General features: G+C 33.6%; 1 protein-coding gene and 1 long non-coding RNA gene across 7 annotated transcripts in view; one reads left to right on the top strand and one right to left on the bottom strand.

The window, feature by feature from the left end:
• The window catches only part of LOC106110165 (fibroblast growth factor 3), a 182,001-nt gene that overhangs the window by 154,163 nt on the left and 9,176 nt on the right, over positions 1-18,662 (bottom strand). The window lies entirely within an intron of this gene.
• Positions 15,815-18,662, top strand: part of LOC106110166 — a 7,501-nt gene continuing 4,653 nt past the window's right edge. Inside the window, exon 1 of the long non-coding RNA XR_001226058.1 lies at positions 15,815-15,856. This is a non-coding gene — a long non-coding RNA (uncharacterized LOC106110166). The remainder of the gene's footprint in view (positions 15,857-18,662) is intronic.

The following is an 18,662-nucleotide window of genomic DNA, read 5'->3' as shown; positions in this document are numbered from 1 at the left end:
GCTCCGAGCCCCTCGGTGGGGACCTATAGTGAGCTGGTGATGATGATGATGATGTAAAAATAAAAAATCTTTCCTGTTTATATTAATAGAGATGTATATTTAATACCTAATAAGCAGAACAAGTGTAAAGGCAAATGAATAATTACTTGGCCTATATTATTAATTGAAGGAAGTAGACACAAGTCATTAATGCTTCAATCTCTCCACTTCTAACACTAATGCGTCTAAGGCATTGAATGCGTCTTACAAATTGCTTGCCTAACGAATACTGGAACAATATTTAAATGCTTAATTTTGCCCGTGACTCCATCTTCGTGGAATTAAAAATAATCAAGCTAGTAGCTTATGTGTTCTTCCAAACTATACGCCACATCTATTTTTAATTTCGTCCTGATGTTTAGGCTACAAACTCTATTAAAAATTCGACCAAATTTTCCCATTTATAGTATTAGGTACTAGTGTTGCACGCGACTACGACCGCGTGAAATTAAATAAAATGGCCTATGTTAATAATAACGTAGGTAAAATTTAATGCTGATAGAGTTTTTGAAATCGTTCCAGTATTTTTGACTTAAAATACACACAAATGTACTAATCTTTTCTCTTTATAATATTAGTATAGATGTATCATGTAACAGCGTCACAAAATCTGCAAATTTTAGTAAACTTTTGACATCTGTCTGATTGTTTCCATTATTTACTTCAAATCTTTAATTGGATCATTAGTATCTATATTTGTTATTAACGAATCAAAAGATACATGAATTATATAAAAAAAGTAACTGGACGTTGACTTTCTCTTGTTAGACAAGACCTGTCATCATCGATTCCATTAGATAAGGGAACAAGTTACATTAAAACTTAATGGTGCGCTTACATTGCATTACAAATCTGATGAACGGGATAAAAACATCCTCAGTCCGACAGATAAATAATAACTCACATGTTACCTTGTTAAACGTCCCTAATAAACGTATACACCAGCTGTTGCATGCGACTTCGTTCTCGTGGAATTAAAAGATAATAAAAATATATAGCCTATGTTACTCACAGATAAATTACCTTTCTAATGGTGAAAGAATCTTTTTAAATTGGACTAAATTTTACGTGAATCCAATAAATATAATACAAAAATACAAATCTTTCCTCTTTATAATATTAGTATTGATTGGTAACTATTTTAAAAACCCAACACGCCACTACATCTAAAAGGTAAATTAAAAATAACTCGACACAATAACAATACAGCCTTTATTATGCAGTACCAGATGAATCCGCGAGACAGAACTAGTTAATATTTTCGTCTACAAACTTGTTATATTCTTGCAACTTTATTTATATTTCATTTAACACAATTCTATTTGTTATATTATGAGGCCAAGTATCACTACAGTACTAATCAATTCGAATATCATTTATGACATAGCTTAGAATGTTTTCCCGTACGTTTACACTGACGTTTTAAACAGAAACATATTTTTATCTCCTTGTATTCTAATAAGTGTGAAAGAAATAACAACATTTACACTAATGTTCCTAATCCACAACAATGTAGAGATGTTATTATAACTACATTTATTATAACGATGTTATTATTACTATCTCAATCGAAGCTAGATTGTAGGTTGGACTGTATGTTCTTTGGGACAGTTGAATAATACTGAATTGCTAGCAGTTAAACAGTTATGACTATGCAAAAGTACAAATAGGCGACGTGTTGTCGAGGGATGGTTTTGTGTGCAACCGGCTGCAGCGCGGTGTGAGGGCACGCGGGGGACGGACGAGTGCTGGAAGGGTCCCCTCCGCGCGGCTTCCCCGCTGAGGTGCGGGAGCACTGAACATAGATTTAAATTTGAATCTATTAACTAACTGTACCAGCTACTGGGATAATGCTTCTGCACCTGCCAGATAAATGTCAACGAGATAGTATACAAGAAATATCCCTCAACTAGCTTTAGCTCGCGACTTCGTCCGCGTTGAATTAAAAAAACAAAAGAGTAGCCTATGAGTTCTTCTAGACCTACCAAATGTCATCGAAATCCGTTTAGCCTTTTAGCCAACAAACTCTAACAAACATCCATCCATCTAAACTTTCGCATTTATAATATTAACTAGTTAGTATGATTTACATGTATCGGTCACTAAGTCAAAAATCGTGCTTGCGTGTTAGTTCTGGTATTGCATTCGCACATGTTACTGGCGTGTAGTGTCAGCTACTAGTATACTAAAGCTTGAATCCTATGTTAATTTGACTTCCTGATTGACTTTTTAAACTACATTTGTCATCACAGTTAGAGCCGGCGCATTCCTTTAATTTGATTATCGCACAATTGTTGTGCGATTGTCCGTTGTTTCGATTGTTCAACTGTTTAGTTGCATAACTAAAAATCAGTGTGCGCACTTACATATAATCTCATAGGAAAGCGAGAATCAGTTGTGCGATAGTTTAGTGTCAGGTGTGCCCACGCTTTTGGTACTCTGTGGTATACTGTTTGTTATATCTAAATGTTAAATCTTAGATAGCAGAGTATTAGAATCTCAGCAATCACTAGTTCTGAATACAAGGTCATTGTGTTATCAGATCTCATAAGGTTGGCACTTACAGTGATATACGCCGTTCCTCAGTACATTTGCATAGCGGAATAATTTATTATTTACCTTGTAATGTGATAGCATACGAATGTAGATAGAAAGCATCTCATTAAAGAGATTTGTTATTGTAACACGATTTCGACATTTTTATCTTACTTTCTTTTCGGTTTTTTGAAATAAGTTTTTCGTTACGAAACCGACTTTGACTGCTAAGTTTATATAAACTAAATACTTTTATTATACTAGTTTAAATGCTTATATTTGAATGTTTTTCAAGATACATTCATCACATTGTCATTACTAAGACCCATTATATCTTGTCAACTGTATGGGCGCGTTTGGAATGGTCTCACCTCTACATGCACGTGAGATAACTCATATTTTCAGACAACTTATTTAATTGATACTGTCGCTTTGAACTCAGAGCAACACTTCTCGTCCAGACCCAGGTTGCACGCCAACCTATCCATACTTCTAGTGACACTGACAGTTGTCAGCTGACGTGACGTTTATGCCGATAATCTAGAGTTGCGCCAATTCTATAGCACGGTACTAATTTTGTTCCTAACAATATAAACAACGAAATATCCCATAGAAGTCTAGTTGCAAATTAGAACAATTTTAGACTGCATACTTACGTTTGGTTGGTATATTTATTTATTATCTGCTTAGAATATCAGCCCTTAATACAATGGAAATTTCTTAGCAAAAATTGTTTTATTATTGGTCATATTTTTGTATAGCAGATTTTTTTGTTTAAATTAAGCAGTTGTTTCTGTCACTGGATACTATCGAATTCAGTGTTAGGAATAGAAAAACCGCCTTTAATAACATTGTTGGATATTTATAGTACTTAACAAAACTCACGGAATATACTGAAGCAATTCATTTTCGCTAAAAAATATATCTCATAATAATATTAAGATCGTTGTAACTCATAATTATGGGCGCCACAGCCATATTATGCTTTAATAAAATATAGTCTTCATTACCTCTTATGTTTTCTTCAAATTTGCACAGAATAACCTTACCAATATGGCCGTCGTGTCGTCGAGCTAATGCAACACCCTTATTTGACATTCGACTACTATCCGATTATTAAATAACAAGCACAATTACGACATTTTTAAAACCATGACATAAATATTTTAAATAATGTTTTTGGATCACAATTACAAAGCTTATATCGTTATTTTAAATTATGACAAATGGTATTGATTTATAGCACAGACTAATAACCTTCAAGAATACAGAATACATCAACATAGTTAAAAAGCTAACATAATGTACTATGTTGTATTAAATTTGAATATAGCTTTTAATATTAGATTAAGTGAAACGGCGTGTGTTTAGTATATTTGATTAGTCTAGAATACTATATCCGTTAGTGTAGCTGTGAGTTTCTTTTGTCAAAAAGTAAATATATTGACGTCCCTTTCATCTCACGTGAAAGAAGGAGATAGCAGTATATTTTATTGATGTTGAAAGTAGAAAGTTACAAATTCATTATCGAGAGATCTTTGAAACGAATTCTATTAATCAAAATAGCACCCTTGAATTATTCCAATGCACTGTCAATTTTAATAGGGTAAGCCCACTGGCCTCATTACCAACGTTAAGCGAATTAAGCATTTCAATCTATATATATGTCAGTGACTGATAAAACCGTACGCACACAACACGCGATAACGCAATCAATTTTGCGCAAATGATAAAATTTTTGTTTGTACCCTAAATAATTTTGCAAACCTGATTGATTACAGATACTTGTAGATAAATATGACGCAAGTTACATTTTAAATGTTTTATTTGTTTTAATTTTTTTTTAATATGATTAAAAGACTTTTTTTTATTAAATAAAAAAAAGTTATCTTATGTAGTAACATAAATACTGTTAAAATAATTACAAATAAAAACATCCAGCATCTATAAGAAAATGTGCAATAATATAAAAATAAAATACAGCTTGTAATAAAATATAACTTGTTAGCTATCGCCTCGCTTACGCTTTACGCATCTGTGTAACACTAGCATCTGTAAATTTCATTGAAAACCGTATAACTGTAACATCGAAACGGAAGTTTTATCATTCGTTAAAACCGACGAGATTTTATTCATCACATTTATAAGCTAAGAATGACTTGAAGAAGTCGAATAGATTATTACTAACTAATGAATAGTTTAAATCTGATAGATGACTCTGGATGGTATACTCCATCGTATAAATAGAATTACATTCCAATTTTCAAAATTATTTTACTCGTTAAATGTACAGGTGTTCTGTACTTAACATCCCTATATTTCTCTTTTTAAAATCTGTTAAAACAGTATAATTAGGCACAGTTTTGACAAACTAAATTCACTGATACTGACGTATAAATATACCTATACGTGTTCTTGAAAAACCCTTTAGTTTAACGTTTAAAATATATCAGCTAAATATGTATTTAGTATGGGTTCAGGGCAGACGACGATAAGTCTAGTAATTCTTGTAAAAACATTAAATGTTAATATTATAATTGCAAATTAATATCCCGTTAATGCAATCGAAATGTATCAATAAACCGAAAACACTAAGAACCGTTCGTTCACACAGAACTGTTTGTAATCGTGCCTTGACCAGTTACAGTAAGATTTTTACTTGGTAACTCGTTATGATAAGTCCTCAAAACATACACGTAATACGTACCTTCGACCAAGTTATACCTCATCTTATTAAAATTATAAATGCGAAAGTTTAGATGGATGGATGTTCATTAAGATTTGTAGCTTAAACGACTGAACGGATCTCGATGAAATTTGGTATAGATGTGGAGGATAGTCTGGAAGACCACATAGGCTACTTACTTTCATTTTATTCAGCGGAGTCTAGTATAAATATAAACCCATAAGATTGGATGTATATTGGTTACTACGTATTTCTAAAACGGCTTAAAGGATCTTAATGAAAACCACAGATGTAGAAAATAAAACACAGACTATTTACTGCGTTTTCTAAAATTTCAATCGGAGTCGCAGGCAAAAGCGAGCTAAGTTATATTTTGTGTACCTAATAAATACTAATGGGTCTTGTGTTTTTTAATCTAATCATTATAAATGCGGAAGTTTAGATGGATGGATGTTAGAATTTAAAGCCTAAACTGCTGAAAGGATATCGATAAAAGGCAAAGATATACAGGATAGTCTGTAAAAACACATAGGGTAGTCTACTGTTTTGTTTTCTATCGAAAGCTACTTTTACAATACAATAATAAAAATTATTACACACGTAAACCAATATATAGGTTCCTAATACGGATGCAGAGTTGAAAAAGCTATTCAAGCAAACTTGACCCAGTTGGTTGTATCTTCCTTGCTACGTGCGCTGCTCGATTCGGTATTAGGTCGCGGTTGTCTTACATAACAATTGGATAATGGCACTCAGACAGCCACGCTACTGTTTTAGATACATCGCTGTGCACCCATTCACTTTCAGTTCTAGCTATTTGAAGTTTGTTAATGCTTTTGTAAAGAGATTTAAATATGAACAAGCGGTCACCTTAACTTCGGAGCGTGGAATTAAAAAAAAAACCTATATTCACGTACATTAACTGCCGTCTCATAAAAGGTTCTTTTTTTTTAACATTAGGTGGCACACGAGCAAGCGGCCACCTGAATCCGCCAAAATGGCGAAGCGACCGCTGCCCATAGACATCCGCAGTTGCAGATACGTTGCCTACCCTTATCCGGATGAGAAGCGACGCACTTAAAGAGGATATTTCCCCTTTCTATGCATCTCCTCCACCGTGAAATCCACTTCCCCTTCCCATCCTATTCTTATAAGAAAAGGGTGGTATAGAGAAATGGACTTAAATTAGGCCTCCGGCACCACACTCATCAGACGAAACACGGAATTGCTTCCATTTTACGCCTGTCTTCTGTGTGGTCGTGGCACACCGGGCGAGCCGGCCCAATCGTGCTAAGATGTTAAAGCGGGCTCTACCACTGTTAAACTACACCGTTCTTCGAAATAGATCCAAATGTAGCAAATATCGCGTTCGAAGTATCGCATGAACCATTATAAAAAAGACAAACGTTTTAAACTTTGACCAGTTTTTTAACTGAAATAAGCATTAAATTCTGCATATTTATATTATTTCAGTTAATGTTTATTTAGATTTTAGTGATAGTACTATTTAAATTTAATAAGAAACATGCATGAATCGTTGACATTTTCCGTCTTATTGCTGCACTAAAATACAATTACCATGTTAATCGTGTCTGGTAATCGTTTGAAACATATGAAAACAATTATCTCGAACATTACGGTTGTACCATTCAAAATAAGCTGAACATTAATACAGAAGTATAACAGTCCAGTAAATGCTGAATAAAGTAATTTAATCACACATGTATATTGAACTAGCTGTTGCTTTCGCGTCCGCGTGAAATTAAAAACTAATAAAAATTATTATCTATGTTACTCATTGATAAAACAGCTTTTAAATAGTAAAAGAATTATTGAAATCGGCCCAGAAGATCTTGAGTTATTTCTCTCTCTCTCTCTCTCTCTCTCTCTCTCTCTCTCTCTCTAAGTGCCTCTCCATTAAAGGAGGTTGGCAGTCAGCTCAGCGAAATTTTCCAGGTCTTGTGCCAAGCGAAATAGGTGTTCTACGCTAGCAATTTTCAATAAGTTATTTCAATGCATAGAAAAATAACAATCTTTCCTCTTTGTGATATTAGTATAGATAAAAAGGAAATTGAATAAGTCTACCCAACAAGCTTGCAATGCAGTTAAGTGTTTACACACTCTCATCTATTCTTCATTACCACTCCTGTATCAAAATAATAATGGTAGTCATTACCAATAAAAATCTAACAATTTTACAAATGCGAAAGTTAAGATGGATGAATGTTTGTTATTACCTCCTAAACAATTGAAAGAATCTCGATGAAATTTGTAATGTAAAGGATAGTACGGATGACCACGTAAGCTACGTACTTTTTTTTTTAATACCACGCAGTTAAAGTAGCGGGCGAAAGCAGGTAATATTACAAATACGAAAATATAGATGGATTTAAGTTAGAGTTTACTGAGGACGAAAACCCGGTGCGCCTATCCTACGGGATAAGGTAAGGGGAAAATTATAATTATTAACATTACATTTGTATGGTACAAATTATTGATTACAATTGTAATTTCAAGTGTAATCTAAGGACACTAACATTATCGTAGGAGCAATCTTTTTATTTAAAACTATACTCGTTTCGACGGCAGAACATAAACCGCAAGGTAAAAGCAGGTTCCCAATTAAAATAACACGACAGGAAAAAAAATTGGAATGAATCAAATTTCTTAAGGCAACGGCTGACGGCGCGTGCCGTCTTACCAAAAAAGACATGATTGTTCTGCTAATTTAAAAAGTTACCGTATAGTTGAAGAATTAAATTTGCTACCCACTTACGCATTATCGTACTGCACCATACGACCTATATAGCACATGTATGTTGCTGTGACAAGTTTTCATCGTAATGCGACAATCAGATGACATCTCATGAAAACGGGTAGTAAATAAATGTCCTCACCTGTACATACTGACCTGTAGTACGGGTTATATATACGTTTAGTTTTGGTACTATCGGGGTATTTGACGGTGTTCCAAATTAAATACAGCAATCGTTGGCATGTACGCATATGTATGTACGCATACGTACGGAGACTACACCGAATATAATCAATAGAACAGCTTTTAAATATGTCTGTAAGAAAAATATTGTTCAATAGTACGCGGCTAGTGCTATTTGTTATTCCGCCGTTAGCGCACCTATTTAATTTTAAAGAGGATTTGGTCTTGTAACAAAGCAATTTATCCGCAAGTTGACCACCGCGAAAGGCACTGACTGTACAATCGCTTAAAAGGACCAGAACAGGAAAATGGAGACATCTTGGAAACTCGCACTTGGCACTGTCAAGCACGCGCAAACTTAAACATTTTTGACATGCAACTTTAAGCAAAACTTGTTGCAAATCGTATCGTATCTTTTCTGACATACCCATACACTTCCCGTTAACGTAAAATATAGTCTAGACAATGTAACTTCCTAATGAATATGGTTCAGTAGTTTCAGAACCAATTCAATGCAACAATAAAATCTGTCATTATAAGACCGGGCGCAGACCTTTGACTAAACTATCGCACAACAGTTGTGCGATTGTTGATTGTTTCGCAGCCAATTCAACTGTTTAGTTGCACAACTAAAAATCGAGTAGTGTGCGCACATCTATATGTGGTCATAGGAATCAAAGCGCGACTAAACATTACCATAGACAACAGATTTTGAACTGGAAAATGAAATAAAATATAAAAAAAGTTACCTAAAACAATGATAAATATGTGATCTACATTAAACAGTTAATAAGAGTACAAATTACTAAACCTGATTATTTGACCTTGTAGGTTAAATTCCACCAAAAGAGGCCATGCAATCATGCATAGCATCAGTTGCATATCTTAACGCCTGAAGCAGAATTCTGTGGAAGCGGCAATAAGACACAATCAGTCGAATATTCAAACGAATCTGTAACTTCACTTGAAAGGCGCTCACAGTTTGTCAGATATAAAACTTTAATGTAATGTTTAAGAGTGGTTATTTAAAAATCGTTTCAGTATTCAGCTGAATTAGTCATACAAAGAGAGTGTGAACACTTGAAACTAAACTATCGCACAACTATTTAGTCTAGCTTTGAATTCTATTATATGAGCTTGTGGCGACGTATCTGGCATACAGAAACCTCGACGGGGCATGTCAGTGAAGAGGAAGAAAAAAATAAAAAAAAAGAAGTTCATTTTACAAGTTTATGTGGTGCACACACTACTCGATTTTTAGTTGTAACTAAACAGTTGAATTAGCTGCGAAACAATCGACAATCGCGTAACAGTTGTGCCATAGTAAAATCAAAAGCGTGCCTCTAAACATCTTACAAATTCCTACTCCGACAGTATCGCAAATTCCAACATTTCCTAGAAACTTCATTTTGTATGAACATCAGAAATTCCTAGAACCGCACTTTCAGATATTCATAGAGTTCTTGATGTTTCAAAAACGGTTCCAACCTATTTAGTTTTCAACTTTCGTATTCCGCGTATAAAGGGTGCGATAGAAATCTGGAACAAATAGTTAAGAGCCTTATCAAACAACCTCTAGTATGAATGTTAGTAAACATTCATTAATATATGAATTCTGATACGAAAATGTTTTTTTCTTCGTCATCACATTTGAAATATTTAAAAATAATCAATATTTCTCTACTATAAACCTTACTCTATCACTGTATTCTTCCCTCCGATTTTCGATCTAAATATCGTTTATTAAAACAATATTTCAAAATGTTGGATCACGGAAGCGATCCCCGATTTATAAAAATGGATCGGAATTGCATATCGAGAACCGAAAAGCTGTTATCCGAGCGATCGTCTCTTATTTTAATATCAGTTGCAAAAGCAATCATAGAAATAAGCTACAGTCAATACGGACATCTGTTTTCTCGGTTAGTGAAAATGTCAGTTGGATTTATAAAAATCTAAAATAAGTACTAATAGTACGTAGAAAACGGTGTAAGTGACACTGGAGTGTTTACGTGGCCACGCGCGGAAAAATTTTGACGTCACACGTCGAAGGTCAGTACGTTGCTATGCTATGTACATTACTAGTAATTATTTAACTATTTTAGTCTAATTTTCATATAAAAACTAACTTATTTAAAGCTAAAGTTTTTACTACATTATTCCCGATTTTGTTAACTGGAGATCTCGAAACTTATTTTAAACATTTCCTCTGTTACAGAGTGTATGTGACAAAGGAAATATTTTCTATCTGGAAATATTAAATCTGTAGTTATTTAATTAATTTTACCATCCATATACTTTCCGTTTTAATATTAGTAAAAACAAAATAATGTAAACATTGTAAACTCAATTTAAATCAATAATAATAGTACCCGCATTTAACTTGATCGAAACAAGAATTCACGTAGATAAATCTTTAAAAAAAGTATCGGTAATCGTTTATAAAAAATACTAATATATGCAAATCTCTACCAAATGAAATCTAGCCAAACCTGTCTTAGCGTAATACAATGTTGTATCTAAACTGATTAAAAACGCTTCACAACATCTTTACTATTATAATAAAGCGTAAACACGCACTTCTTTGTTGCCTAAGATGTCAGTAATTACAGCATATTTATTAATAACTCGTTTTTAATAAAAAGCCTTACACTTGCGTCACGCTTTAGGATATACATATATTTTCACGCCATTAAACTTAGGGGGTAAATATTTTGGATAAAAACCCTAATGTGGGAAAGAAACCATAAGTTGCTGCCAACATCAAGGAAGCAAGGTTGCCATACTTTGTCATCATGTCATGTCATTTTGACATTTGCTATTGATAATTTGACAAATGTAAACAGTAAAATAAAAATTTTCACAATTTCATGCGGATGAAGCCGCTAGAGAACAGCTAGTTTTATTATAAAATCCAAAAAAAAATTCTTATACGTAAAATAGGGAATAATTTCTTACTAATGCTGTAATGCGTAATGTGAATAAAACTACTCTATCCGACAAAAACGTATATAAACAGTAACCTCATTCATAAGATTTAATTTCCGGTTAAAAAATCTAACAACATAAATAAAGGCATGTGCGTCGCAAAGGGCAACTCCCCTCCTGATCATGGTACTGCCCCCCACTAAACCACCGTCTGGAGCCGCCTAATTAGAGGTGCTGAATTTGGTGGAAATTTTCAAATCCGAAGATTAGTACCAAAATTAGACCACTTAATTAATCTGTTCTACATTTACAAGCATTTGAAGTTTTTTTTACTAATGTTATAAATACGAAAGTTTGGATGGATGTTTGTTAGAGTTTGTAGCCTAAACGGCTGAACGGATCTCGACGAAATTTGGCACAGATGTAGAGGATAGTCTGGAAGAATAGATAGGCTACTTTCTTTTGTTTTATTTATTTCCACAAGAACGGAATCGTGGGCGAAAGATAGTATCTAAATAACGTCGATAGTTCGATTTCGTATTTAACAGTCGTGGTAAAGTGGCAATTAGAACAACAGCGACATACAGCGGCGTTAATTAATAACTTAGTACTCGTATCAATTACGTTCATTACACTACGACTAACACATGACACTCTCGAATAGACAAATATATGTCACAATTATATTTAGACAAGGAAACCTCTAGTTTTAAACTAATCTATACTTTTCTAATAAAGCGTAAACACACACCTCTTTGTTGCCAAAGATGTCAGCAATTACAGCATATTTTTGAGTAATTCTTTTTTTAATAAAAAGCCCTACACTTACGTCATGCTTTATGTTATATATTTTCACGCCATTAAACTTAGAGGGTAAATATTTTAGATAAAAACCCTAATGTGGGAAAGAGACCATAACACATATTGAAGAATAAATGACCATTTCTCCAGTACATTCTATATTCCTTTCTAAATACGTAATTTTGATGAAGCATTTTATTAGAGTCTGTCAATTCCGTATTCAAACGTGAAGCAAAAGTCATACTATCATACTAATATGATACATGCGAATTGGATGGACAAACGACTTAACGGATCTCGATGAAATTTGACACAGATGTAGATGATAATCTCAAAGAACACAAAGTTTTTTTTATTCACACGGGCAAAGATGCATTCAAAAGTTTGTATTCCAAAGTCAAATATCAAATCATAAAAATCTCAATAATAAGGTTAGATAAAATTAGACAAGCGAAACAGTTGACTATCGACCTTACTTCCAACGACCAAACACGATAACTTATCAACACAAATCGTCCTTCATAACACGATAAAGATTGGGGTATGCGTTGATACACATATTAAAAACCGTGATAAATCTAACAAATTTTTATCTCATAGTTTAATTGGTTTATTGTCCCTATCATGCGTAATAAGTATATGACACAAATCGTGAACCATTGTCAATATTTCTGATAAGTAAAGAAATTAATTAATTTATATCGAAATTCATGTAAATTTCTTCACTACACTTGCCATCTCTTTCTTTCTAACCTACATTTATATATTTTCGTCTCTGTCGTGTAACGATATTTAGCAAAACGTGACGCAGTCTACAATTTTTACTCATTATTTTCAGGTCATTATACTTTCCTTTTGAGGAACTCGAAACCTATCCTAAATTAGGGATGACTAGGCCATAGTCAACCATGCTGGCGACAGGTTTACTACACACACCTTTTAAAATCCTCGCTGATTTGCAGGTAGCAAAACGATGTTTTCCTTCACCGTGAGACCGTCTAGTAAATTTTGTACACATGAAAATCTAAAAACAAATTGGTATAATGGGAACCCAAGACCTGTAGATTACAAGTTGAGTGCTTAAGCCCTGCAGACATCAAAACCAAAGATTGCTCAATCAGAAATCATTGCAAATCTCTAGTTGCAAATGACACAAGTTATCTCGGGCGACGATTACACCGGTCATGTGTACTATTTACGAAGGTTAAAAATAAACACAACTGGTGACGTCACGAATCCCGCGCCGCCCGACCTGTCCCGATCTGATCGGCCCTTACGTAATCCAATTGCAATAAAACGATTCGCTGACACTATATTTAACGCATCGACTCTCGATCGAGTTCAAATAGATTTTACAATAGAAACAAATGCATTTACAGTTTTAATTAACGGTTACCAAGGTCTTTAGGAACACCTCGAAAAAAGTTTTAAGGAAAAATCTTGAAGGACTCTTTACAGTGAAAAACATTGATAAATGACCATTTCTAGCTAATATAACTTAGGTATAATGGAGATATAAAATTGTGCTCATAGAACCCTTACTAGATTATAAATGCGAAAGCTTAGATGGATGGATGTTTGTTAGAGTTTGTTGCCTAAACTGCTGCACGCATCACGTTGAAATTTGGCATAGATGTAGACGATGGTCTACAAGAACACATTGGCTACTATAGCTTTTCTTAATTCCACGCGGACGGAGTCGCAGGCAAAATCTAGTGATATATATATCTTTCTATAACATTTATGATGGGTTCCTAAAATTCATTTGTTTTATCCATTAGTGTTAGGTTAGATTAGTTTCGTAGTTCAAGTTACGTACTTCGGAAACTTATTTTAAGACGTAACAGAACCAAAAACTAGCGAATGGTTAAATGTAGATGGGAAACCAGCCATAAGGGTATTAGTTCTAGATGCATCTACGTTTATAAGTCGTTAGTCAGCTTAGGCATTTTTCTCGTAGGGATTACAGCTTAGAAATTCTAAATAGGTTAAGTGCAAATCGATGCGGTGACGTCCCATTTCCTCTGTTTAACAAGTTATTGCGGTCGTTTTATATTTTCATTAACGTTATTAATAATTATTATTACTATTGTAATTCGAAATATTTCACACATGTATTTCATGTTACTCAAATAAACTACAAAAAATATAGATCTTTTTTGTTAACAAATTGGTTGCTTAATTTATACATAGTTTTTAATACTTACATATCTTCAATCATACTTAATATTATATTATAAATACGAAAGTTTAGATGGATGGATGTTTGTTAGAGTTTGTTGCCTAAACGGCTCAACGGATTTTAATGAAATTTGGTATAGATAGTAGACGATACTGGAAGAACACATAGGCTACTCACTTTTGATTATTTTAAGTCCACACGGACGGAGTCGAGGGCAAAAGCTAGTTATTTTATAATTCTTATATTATTTTTAATACACCTTAATACACGTGTGTAACAGTAGACTTTCACTGTCGTAATTTTTTTTTTTATTTTACATTGTCAACCACTTCATTTTAATTGACAAAATAGGACTGCTACGTCAGTGTTAGTCTACGTTAGGTGAAGTCTGTAAAACACGGTCAAATAATCTAGCTCCGTGAGAGGTGCAGCTATCGGTTTGTGTCAGAAAATATATAAAACCTACATGGACATTTCCTATGTCATAAAAGGAGGGCGCTAGTGAGCAATCATAATTTAGTTACACTTATCCTTGTCAGTCTTTAACTTAAGTTCAAATTGTCTTATGCAATAAAAAGAAACGTCAACGGCACACTTCAATGTTAAGTTACTAGAGGGCAACCTGTCTTAAGTTACACTTTAGAGGGCAACTTGTCTTAAATAACGCGAAAATGGAACCGGAACGCGCCGTACCGCGATTTCTGAGTTCATCGGCTCCCCGAGGTCCATAAATTAACAAATTGCTATCGTCCCCAAGCGAGAAATGGACCCCAAAGTCAATCAACTTATAAAGACAATTTAAACTAAACAACTAAATTAAAATGTTTACTATATAAACGGAGGTCTAAAATATAAGGAAACAAGCTTTCGCCCGCGACTTCGTTCGCGTAGAATAAAAAAACATTTTTGTTCTTCCAGGCCGTCCTCTAAATCTATGCTAAATTTCATCGAGATACCATCAGCCGGTTAGGCAACAAACTCTAACGAACTTTAATCCATCCATCTAAACTTTTTTAATTATTATAACAATTACAAAAATTATAACACTTTCGCATTTTCGCATTTATATTAATAATTGACGTAATGCAAAAAATGCACAGTACAAAAACGCATAAAACCTACATGTTTATGAAAAAAAAAAACGAATGTTACACCAGTGTTCAACAAAAAAGGTCTACAAACCATTTTCGATTATTATGGCAAGGTGTCTAATATAAATAAATTCAATACAAAACTGGATCGACATCAAAGGTATAATCGATCTATGTTTAGACGTACGGATAAATCAAATATTGCCATTGATAAGGAAAACTATGCCAATAAAGCTGACGAAAGATCAAACGAAATACCATAATTCTAGCTAAGATTGAGTCATGAATTTAAACACCAAACAAAATAAGGTTTAATTTAAAAAAATCTATACTAATATAATAAAACGTATACACACACTTTTTAGTTATGTAGGATGCCAGAATAATTCCTTTTCTACATTACGTCACGCTTTAGATGCTATTTTCATGCCATTAAACTTATATTAGGGAATAGTTTGAAAATTGACATGCGAGAAAGAGAGAAAAACTACAAGGTTGCCATGGTAACGGTAATTGTTATCAAATGTCAATTCGATATCATTTGTGTATTTGAATTTTGATATTTGCAATTGGAAATTACACAAATGTAAATAAAAGAAAGTTTTTATAATTTAATTCCGATGACAACGGACGGAGGCTAGTTTTTAAATAAAAAGGTAACACGTTTTTATAGAGTCTTCGTATCACAATATTTCGTATTAGACTTGTTTAGAAAATACGTTAGGAAACACAAAACATACCTATGGCAAAATACTTCGTCGAAAATGCCTTTAACGCAATACATAAGCATTTGAAGATAAAGGACTATGCATGCATATGTATGCACATATTTGTTAACATATAAAATGTGTTCATAACATAGACACTTAAGTTTAAATTAAGTAATTAATTAAAACATCTGGACTTCCTTAAGACTTAAAATCATAACCGTGTAAAAGAAACATTTGTATAATATAGACATCTCTGTTTTACAAAATATACTGAAAGGGACAGCAATATGTTTTCTAACGTGTTTAGACAGTAGAAACGGTCGAAACTTCTAGTTATTTAGTATTGCATATGTAGGGCTTAAAACAAACAGCTTAGCCTAGTCTTACAAAGTACGTAATTCCTTATCGGGTCCGTTTGACCTTTTGCCAACTCGACTTGTTTCTACTATTTCGATTGATTTGGCACTTGTATGTATGAAGTCTAAACAGTTAAAAGAACTATAATTATAGAAAATATGAATAAAATTACCATAGTCAGTGATAGCAATATCAGTCAGTGATAGAATGCCTTTAGTTTTCTATATTTTTTTAATACATCATTAAAAAAAAGAAACTCATTAATGCAACAAGGATTACGCAACAAAAAAAAAAAGAAAAAAATATAAACTGCAAAAAAGAGTACGGACCAAGAGCCTGTAAATGTTGATTTAAAAAAATCTATAATTCCCATTTTAATATTTACACTAATGTTACAATCTTGCTGTAGACCGTGATTCTTCCATGTGAAATTAAAAGAAAAAAGTTTTGTGTTGTTCTGCGCTTTACATCTATTCCAAATTTCTTCAAGATCCGTTGAATTGTTTAGGCTGCAAACTCTAACAAACATCGATCTATCCAACCATAAAACTTTTTTATTCATAATATTACAGTAAGTTAAGTTAGTAAGATGTCTGATAAAGATTTTTATTTATGTATGTCTGTGGCAAATAAACTCAAACACTACTGACCCGAATCAAAAATTCTTTAACCATTAAAATGCTGCATTACCTAAGTAACTTTGACTACATTTTTCATTATTATATCTGTAGATAGATGGCATTTTAAGCCCACGGTTATTAATTATGCATAGACATGACGTCATATTCATTAATTTTATGACACATCATTAAGTGGTTTATTTATGTTTGTGAGATCTTCTATTTCAGAATGTTACCATATGTTAGTACCGATTGGATACAATTACATCATTCTTGTAAACGTATGGAAGTCGTTAAAAAAATATCCAATGCTTAATTAGTGATAGTATTTTTAAATTGAAAAAACTCATATAAATTAACAAGCTATTGTAACTTAAAAGTACACCAGGGCAAGAGTAATCGCCTATTAGATGGATGGTCTCCTCAGCGGTAATTCCAAAACATTACGACTTAGGGTCCTTCAAGACGCGAGCCTACAATATCCCCAAAGGTCGGCAACGCATCTGTAGTTCCTCTGGTGTTGCGGATGTCCATGGGCGTCGTTGACCACCTCCTTGTTCCCGCCGCAGGTTTGCCCCCTCCTCTTATAAAAAAAAGGTGTCCTCCTATTACATCAATGTGCAAAAAAGCAGCTATTAAGAAAGAAGACTTGATAAGTGGTTCGTTGACCCACGACTACCAGTCTTTAAAAAACGACAAAACTTCAAAAGGCTAATTCTGCTTGTTGTCCAGACTTTTAGTTTATTTATAGACTTTCTTCCCGTTGAAGTGATAGGTCCAGTTTCTTAGAATACCGATTAAGTCTCTAATGACCCGTTTCCCAACTAGGTTTAACCACTCCTTAGTGTATTTAGTTTGATAACTTCATGAAATGCGTTTCCGACTTACCACCAACAATAATAGATCACTAGGTAATCCTACTTATATTATAAATGCGAATGTTTAGATAGATGGATGTTTGTATGAGTTTGTTATCTAAACGTGTGAACGGATTTCGATGAAATGTGCCATGGATGTAGAGGATAGTTTGAAAAAAAAAACACAATTTTGTTTTGTTTTATTCCGCGCGGACGGAGTCGCGGGCGAAAGCTAGTGATAAAATAAATGGAAACTTAAGTAAACCAGCATAAGTGCAATCAGAATATACAAACCTAACAGTAGTCAATTAAAACTGTAATCGAATATCAATCGTTCCGATAACGAAGTGCGGACAAGAATGACGGTACAGTTTTAAGGCGTGGCGCTAGTGTTCCACTTTTAGGTCACGTGTACAGGTGAATTTCCCTAATCGTCGAATTATTCCGCTTATCTGTACACAGACAACTGTAACGGGCCCTTAGCCATTTTAATGATCGTCCGCGTAACTTTCCATACGGAATACGAGTCGTCAAACTTCGAGTTTACGAATTCTACAAGTCAAACGCCACTAAAATGTCGCTTCAAATATTTCTCGGTCAAAGATTGTTTAATTGATTTTAACGGTTATGAAAGTGATTCTGGTTGAAATTGTAGTGTTATCTCCCTTTAAATTTATCACGTGTAGATATTTGTCAACAAATGGACAGATGTTGAGTTTTGAAACGTAAGTAATATGCTATTTTACATGTCATGTATATTTAATGCTTGTAAATTAACTTTACATATATGTAAAGTAAACCGATCAATGTAGAAGTTAATTTATCGTAAAACAACTGTGTCAAGCAAGGGCCGATCCAGTTTACTAAACATGTAAATATATTTTGTCAAGCTCTTGACCAACCAGCTCAGGGGGGGGG

The sequence above is a fragment of the Papilio polytes genome, unplaced genomic scaffold (genome assembly GCF_000836215.1).
Source record: "Papilio polytes unplaced genomic scaffold, Ppol_1.0 DF820844.1, whole genome shotgun sequence".
Classification (NCBI taxonomy): domain Eukaryota; kingdom Metazoa; phylum Arthropoda; class Insecta; order Lepidoptera; family Papilionidae; genus Papilio; species Papilio polytes.
This window is presented reverse-complemented; position numbering and strand designations above follow the sequence as displayed.